Here is an 8,586-nt window from a genome sequence, read left to right on the forward strand (position 1 = left end):
TGAAATCTGGGCTAAAAATGTAATTTTTGAAAGTTGGATGACCTGTTGACCGGGTCAAATGGTTAAATTGAATACGATTACCGGTATTTGGGACTTAATTGAATAAAAAAAATATATAGGGACTAAATCGATTATGAGGCCAATATGTAGGGACTTTATTGTAGTTTTCCCTAACTAACTGAATCAATACACAATACATTATTTCCTAAGTTATCAACCACAGATACAGTTTCATACACGCCATCACAAGGTAATGCGTTAAAATAAAGAACATTATTAAAGAAAGCATTAATCGAACCAACTTCATTATCAAATGAAAAGGTGAAACCTTGTTTATACAATGCATGAAAGGAAATAATGTTTCATGCCATTTCTGGCGAATAACAACACTTATTCAAATCTAAACTAAACCCACTACTTAGCGATAAAGTATAAACTCCAATCTTGGTGACAGGTAAAGCTTTCCTATTCCCCATGATTAAGTTTATTCTTCCATGCTCCACATTCTCACTACTTCTTAGTCCCTGCAAATCAGAACATATATGAATACCACAACCGGTATCAAGGACCCCAAGAGTTAGAATGGGGTGAGTTATTAGATAAGATAGTCTAAATACCTGCATGGTTGGGTTTAACTTTCCCATCCTTCACATCTTGCTGGTATTTTGGGCAGTTCCGCTTCCAATGTGACTTTTCATGGCAATAGAAGCATTTAGCCTCTTTTGGATAAGAAGAAGGAGTGACGAAACCTTTCTTGGTTCCACTTAAAGAAGAGCCATCAAGGGTCCTATCCTTGGTACCCTTCGAAGAGCTCTTCCTCTTTTTCCCTCGACTTTTCCCGATTTCCAAAACCGGGGTGGAGTTTGGAGTAGGAGTGTTAACAACCGACTTCCCCTTAATACCTGTTTCCGCAGTCTTGAGAAGTCCCTGAAGTTTGCTGAGTGTGACCTCTTCCTTATTCATGTGATATGTCATGCGGAATTGATCATAGCACGATGGTAAGGAGTGCAAAATGATATCTATTGCAAGCTCCTCAGTGAAGTTCACATTAAGCTTCAGCAACCGATCCACATACCTTTTCATTTTCTGCATGTGGCTCGTGACGGATTCCCCATCCTTCATCATGGTTGTTATCATGGATCAAATGATTTCATACCTCTCTTGTCGTGCACTTTGATGGTATCTTTTCATCAGATCTAGGTGCATTTCAAAAGGGTAGAAGTCCTCATAGGACTTTTGGAGTTCCGCTGTCATGGTGGCCAACATGATGCATGCCACTTTTGTAGCATCCCTTTCATGTGCCCGGAAGTCAACGATCTCCTAGGGAGTTGCAGTGGTCTCATCAATCTACTTAAACTCCTTGTCAAGGACATATTCTTTGTCCTCGTAGCAGGTAATCATCCTGATGTTTCTGATCCATTCATTGAAGTTGGATCCATCAAAATTGACTTTCCCACACAAGTTCATAAGGATAAAGGAGCCATTAGGATTAAAGCCAGAAGCAACATTATTAGAAGACATCTGAAAGAAGAGGACAAGATTAGTTTACATATTAAGAGAGTCCTTAATAAAACACCCAAATGTAATATTAAGGCTAGGATCCAATCACAATATATTATAACTTAGAAGAGGTATGTCGTAATCCAAGCTATAACATATCTGAAAGGTAGGTGAATGACGATTCACCAATTTCCACCATGAAAAATGAAATATTAAATATTAGGTTTTTGATTGGTTCTTAGAAATTCCTAGATTCTTTTGAGATTTAATGAACTTTTCAAAGGCATGTTTCAATCTCGAATGTGCCCTCCAAGTTTTGTGACTGGGATACCGAGGATCACAAAACGAGGTGTGAAGTAACCATGCAAATCACTTGGTACCCTTAAAGTTTATCACTCAATCGATGTGCCGGTAAACCACACACGCTCCACCGATGCTATGGTAAACCTTAAGTCACCCTTTACCTACCTTGTTAAGTCCAAGTTGGTGTGCCGGCTAACCACACACGCTCCACCAACAACTTAAACAAAGTGTAAAGTGTAATTTCATGGATTAGCACCTTATTCACATTTTTCCTAAAGTAACTAAGATTGGGAATTTCATAAAAGCATTTAGTTACTTTATAATATTCATCATACTTTTAATGAGAATTTATATGTCCTTGTCTTACCCATTCGGCTAACGACCCTCCACCAATCAAGGAAGCGGTGGGTGAGAGTGGACACCCATAAAGTTGCCATTTTATAGGCAACAACCTTATACCCCCCCCCCTTATAGACCGGCTTCGTGAATGAGACGTACTAGCGGTAAGACGACTTGCTCTTATATATATATATATATATATATATATATATATATATATATATATATATATATATATATATATATTATTAACTTATAATATTATAAAGTATAAGGGTTGAATTTTAACTTTTAAAATTCTAAGGGTTAGAACTAAAGTTTTAATCAAGACTTTACTTGTTCCAAAACTTGAGGGCAAGTTTTGTAAACTTTCAAAACTTTTCATTTCTTATAACTTATGAGTTAATTGAGTAATAAAATGAAGACTCTTCATTTTTATAACTCGTGTGTTCTTTTAATGGTTTTAATAAAAGTGTGACTTTTCATTTTCCATAACTTGAGGACAAGTTATGGACTCCGATAAAACACATTATGATCATGAATTAAACAACCATGAAGGTTACAAACAATTCCTATGATCATCTAATCTTCATAAGTTCAAGAACATGAATATGAACACTTTCAAGAATCAAAAATTACACTTAAAACTTTGTAATTTTGATAATTGCCATTGCAAATGGATTAGCATAAACATTACACCATCTAAAACAAGTTTTCAAGTACCAAAACAGTTTAGGGTAATGTTTCTAGTCCATTTACAGCAACAAAAGTAGAAAATCTGCATTTTGAGGCTCCTACTCGTCGAGTGCACGAACCTACTCGGCGAGTAGGATGAATTTACACATGAACTCGGCGAGTCCCCCCATGGACTCGACGAGTTCAACAGGCAGATTGCACAATATCGACTTTTTTCAACAATTTTGCACAAATAACAAACAAACAAGCCTAGGCTCTGATACCACCGATGGGTTTTGAGCATTCTAACACTTCCTAAGTGTACATGCAACCCTAATAACCTTGGATCTATGTTTGTCTAATTATCATGCAAAGTTGAATTCCAAGGTTATATTCCTATCTAGCATACATGGGGAACAATTTTTTAACTTGAATGAAAGATAGAATATCGTACCTTGTTGTTGCTTATGATCCTTGAAACCTTATGAGCCTAGCACCCCAAGTGTGATGCCTCAAATGCTTCACACAACACCAAATGCTTTTAGAATGACTTTAGAGAGAATACACACTTCTAAAATCGGCCTAGCCCTCTTGTTTCTTATGTCTAGCCGATTTTGGTGGAGAATGGGTTTCTTATATAGTGTTGACACATCTAGGGTTACACCATGTAAACCCTAGTGTGTCATGACTCTTCATTTCCATGACCCATGGGTTTGTAACTCCCATGGAGCATCCTATGGGTGGAACCCAACTTGATAATCCATGGAGCCTCTTAGCCCACTATACAAGTTATGGATGATTTACATAATCAACCCATATATTTAATTAGTTATCTTTTGATCACTTAATTAATTCTAAATTAATTCTTGATCAAACTAATTAAATAATATTATTAGTATATTAGAACTTATAATATATTAATAAACCATAAATGTTATTTCTCTCATTTAGTCTATCCAATTGCATGGTGCCATGCAACCCAAATGGACCATGCCGGGTCGAGTCAAGTACACACCAGAAATACTTATGGACTTAGACACCTTATCCAACATAAAGAACGTCGAAATCCAAGTTATAACGAAGAAGTTATGACTCGTCGAAGTTTTTCGGCAAAACCGGCACGGCACCGGGAGACGTAAATAGTGAATTTACGATGGACGACTTTTTAGCCTTATAAATCTAAACAAAAGTTGTATTATACATTAAACTAAGAACATACAAAAAACAAACGCCCGAATCTTAATTCATATGAGGAAGTTATGAATTTTGTAAGATTTGGCATAGTAGTGCACGGCCCGAAACTCGAATTTTAGATCGAGCGGTTTTTGGCCTAAGTGACCTAAATGAGAGATGAAGATCTCATTAAGAGGAACTCAATGGTAAAAATACATACGAAAATAGAGTCCGTATGTAGAAGTTATGAATTTTAAGCGGAAATTTAACAATATAATCTCCTCGTGCTGTTAAATTTAATATCGGTCAAGAATTAGCTAACAGAGTCAAAATGAAGTTGTAGACCTTATTTTTACCTACGCGTGGATATAAAGAACGTCAAAAACGGAGCTCCTATGCGAACGTTATGAATTTTTGAAAATCGGCTGATTTCCACCCTGTGTGCGATGTCACGTGTCAGCACCTGGCTCAAATTTGGAGCCCAAGCTCACTCATGACGTGAACATCAATAAATTCACGACGTGAATCTTCCTTTAGCCCCCTATAAATAAGATATGAAGCCCTCTTCATTCCTCACACCTCCCATCACTTCCCGCTCTCTCTCTCTCTAGAACCTCTCTATAGCCCCAAACCCCCACCCCCCCCCCCCCCCCCGAAAATCCTAGGGAACCTCCCTAGCACGAGGCAGAAGCCCCGAAGTGCCCGACGGCTCCGAGAAGAAGAGCCTTTCAGCTCGGGAACGCTGCTCCAGCGGAGCCAGGTTTTGAGAAAAACCTGTTGTAAGTGAGCTATGCCTAACCTATCTTTAGTATAGCTTATGCTTTGATATAGTAATGTTATTAGAACCTTATGATAATTATTTGGGCTATTATTATGAGTTGTATAAGTGTCGTTATAATATCTTTTTAACCACTCGCGGTACGGGGAATTTGGTTTGGAGGGTCGCTTGGGTTGTTGGATTTCAGAAGTGCTATATGTCAAAATGATCTTGCCCTCCGATGTTCCATGTTTGGCCCCTGTCTGTACATAGTGGGTAAAGAGTATTGTTTTAACGCTTATATAATAGTAATAATAGCAAGACTATTAATTAGTCTCAGTTAACATTAAACTAAACTCTAGTGCTAATGATACTATGTTTTGTCCAAGGAAGTTGTTTTAAGTAAACGAAGTGGTGTCCGAGTACCGAGTCACCACCTTTTCAAGTGAGTGCATGGTCCCTTTCATCTTACGCATAGACATGAAGTATTTAATATAAATTACGTGTTGTGAGTGCATAGTTACTTTCATCTTACACATAGATATGAAGTATTTTATATAAACTACATCCTGTGTGTGCATATTATTTGTATACTTGCTATCTATGTCGGATGAACGATTTTATACAAGTTTTATATGATTTAAACTATATATGTATTTATATCTACATAATATGTTGGGTAAAACATGGGTAGATGAAATATGAGTTTGACGATAAGTTGAGAGGTGATATAGACCATGAGGTAAGGGTGAGAGGTGGACGATATGAGAAGCCTTTTTCCCAAATGTTGGCCCCGTCATCTAGCAAAGTATGGATGACAACCACAGACTATTCTAGACAGTCCAGTGGAACACTAGCAGGCTCGCAACGTGTAGGTGTTGTGAACGATGTGTTCACCGGTGTACTCTGAAAACCCATTAACTTGTATTGCGAGTGGACTCTCGGAAACGATACTATCAATAAACGAGATAACTCTAGCAGCCGCACCTAAAGTACAATACCGGCAGATGCGCCTCATAAAGAATGTCACAATTCTGGCAGTTACGCCTAAGTGATAAAATTAGCAAGTGTGCTAGACAGCTGTGTCATTGACAATGATAGACTTCGTTCCTATTCCTTAGGATAATCCTTAGGAATAAATGAATGAGAAATAGTTGATTCTTAGGGTAGATCTTTAAGAGTAAAGAAGATAATGGGGATGAGTAATTGGGTTGATTAATTGTTTGAAGCTTAAACATGATAATTATATTATTTTGGGTTGAAAACCCTATGTACTCACCAGGTTTCCTATGACATCCCTGATGGGTTTTATGCATAAGAAACAATCATATATGCTCATACAAACCCTAATGTCTTGGATCTAGGTTTCTCTATTGTACATGCTTTGAATCCAAAGCCATAAACCCTAGATCAAACATATAATAAACTGAATTAGGGTTTAGAGAATTACCTTGGATTGTTATATAGCAACAACAATCAATTCCTTTCTTGGATTGGCTTCAAAAGCTTAGTGCCTCAAGTGTTGCACCTCTAATGGAGTCACAAACACCACTAAACAACTTGATGAAGAAGGAGAAGAGAGGAGGCACCCAAAAATGTCTAGAAACCCTAAGGATTCAGTTACCCACCTTTTTGGGGGCCTAAGGGGTCCTTTATATACTTGTGTGGGCTGCTAGGGTTTCAGTCAAAACCCTAATGGACAGCTTAAACTCTAAGCAGCCTATGGAACCTTCTGGATAAGGCCATGGACGAAAAGATGATGGGCTCCCATCATAATTTCGTTCACCCCTTGTTTCTTTAGCATTCCTTAGCCCAATAACTCAATTATCCAATAATTGCAGTCCAGTCCCCTAAATTTAATTAATCTCTTTTAGCCACAAAATTAATTCTTAATTAATTCTTGACTAATATTAATTAAACAATATGATTTCTCCTTTAATATATTATTCTCATAATATATTAATAAATCATATTTAAACCTTTCTCTCCTTAATTTATCCTACATATTGCTATGGTGAAGGCAACCCAAAAGGACCATGCTCATAATCGGGTCAAGTACATACCAAAATAGTTATGGACTTAGACACTAATCCAACAGTCTCCCACTTGGATAAGTCTAATAACTATTTTCCATATGACTTCAGAACCTGATCAGCAATCGTAGCTTTCGAAATCCGTTGTCAACTCTGATCTTATCAGATACGCGTATCCTTTAGATAAGGGATTATATATTCCTCCATTCTCAAGATATTGTATAGACAAAAGACATGAATTTCAATCATTCTCTCTATATTGTTTCCCGACTTCCGATTTATGACGACTGATAACATACTACAATTGAACACATCAACTTAGTCCCGGCTTGGCCAAGCGCTTAGGTGTCATCACTAAATCATCGAGAGGCCCACAAATATCGCTTTTATCCCACTTTGGATAAAAGGAATGGATAAACTTCGACTCAAATGCTCGCTTGCATTTACTGATCGAATCACACACAACAATAAGTTTTATAACACCAAGTTACTAGTGCGTTTACTTATTATCAATGTGCAACCGACCAACAAATAACAACTCACACGTCCCGGTTTCAAGAATATACAATATTATCGTCTCACTTAATCACTCGTGATAAATCCATCGAGTGATCCAAGTGAGCGTGGGTTTAATCAAATACTCTAATCTTATCAAAGCACTCATGAACTCTGCAGCAACCTTGTGCTATGTCTAAACATTTCAGACAATCTACAGACAGATTCACGATAGTCTTCCTTCATACTTACTTCCAACGTATGACCGACTGTGGATGTTTGAATAAACTAGTTATTCGGGAAGTCAAAACATGCAAACTGAAACATAACAATAATACTTAATCCTATTTGGCCCCAAACTTGTGAGAGTAAATAAAACACTTCTGATTATCCACCATATTGATTACTCATTATTTATCATTTAATGTTTCGGATAATCAACTCATTACTTGAATTACAACAACAGTTGTCCCATGCTCTAAGCATGCACACTTTGTTTCCTATGGTCCATGCTTTGTGAAATAGATCAATTGAAAACGTTTCCAATGATTCTCATTTCACAATTCCTTAATCCACATTGTTAGTGTAAGAACACAAGGTTCTTGCCACTACTAGAATATGCTAGATTCTAACATTTTACGCAACGATCCTTTCGTAAAGTCATAGCACAAAAGTCACCAAGACTTGGCTAATGAAATTACAAAGTACTTTCTTAGAAATTGTTACAAGACAATTCCATAGACGTGAAGTCTCACATTCAAAGTACATTCCTTTGAACTTTCTTTTGCATAAAGTTTTCTAATCTAGACATAGAATCTCAATATCCAACTCCCAATATGGAAATATTTCCACATTTTCCATATGACAACTCATTCTTAATAGAATCTTATCTATTCATAATAATGTCGATATGGTCCATCCAATACTATACTCCCAACTACTCACAAGCGACCAATCCTCAGTGAACTTTGGATCGTCCTTTGATAGTTGTTTAATTATTTTAGTCAAAACCAATTCTAGTCCTTTTTCCCTCTTAATGAACTAGACATTTGGAAAATTTTTAGAATGGTAAAATATTATAGCATTTGCAATCGATCCTATACCCGAAGCGTATGGGACACGATGCATAATGTCTTACATAAAGATATAATACTTTACCAATCTTTTTACATAATATTTTATGTGTCATGTTCTCACAATTCGAACTATGAAGAGGGATGCTGTAATCATAATCGAATTTTAAGAACACACAATGTATCCTTTGACTGAAAATATTAAAATTTCTCAATCTAAGCTTTAGATTTTGAAACG

The sequence above is a fragment of the Lactuca sativa genome, chromosome 1 (genome assembly GCF_002870075.4).
Source record: "Lactuca sativa cultivar Salinas chromosome 1, Lsat_Salinas_v11, whole genome shotgun sequence".
Classification (NCBI taxonomy): Eukaryota; Viridiplantae; Streptophyta; class Magnoliopsida; order Asterales; family Asteraceae; genus Lactuca; species Lactuca sativa.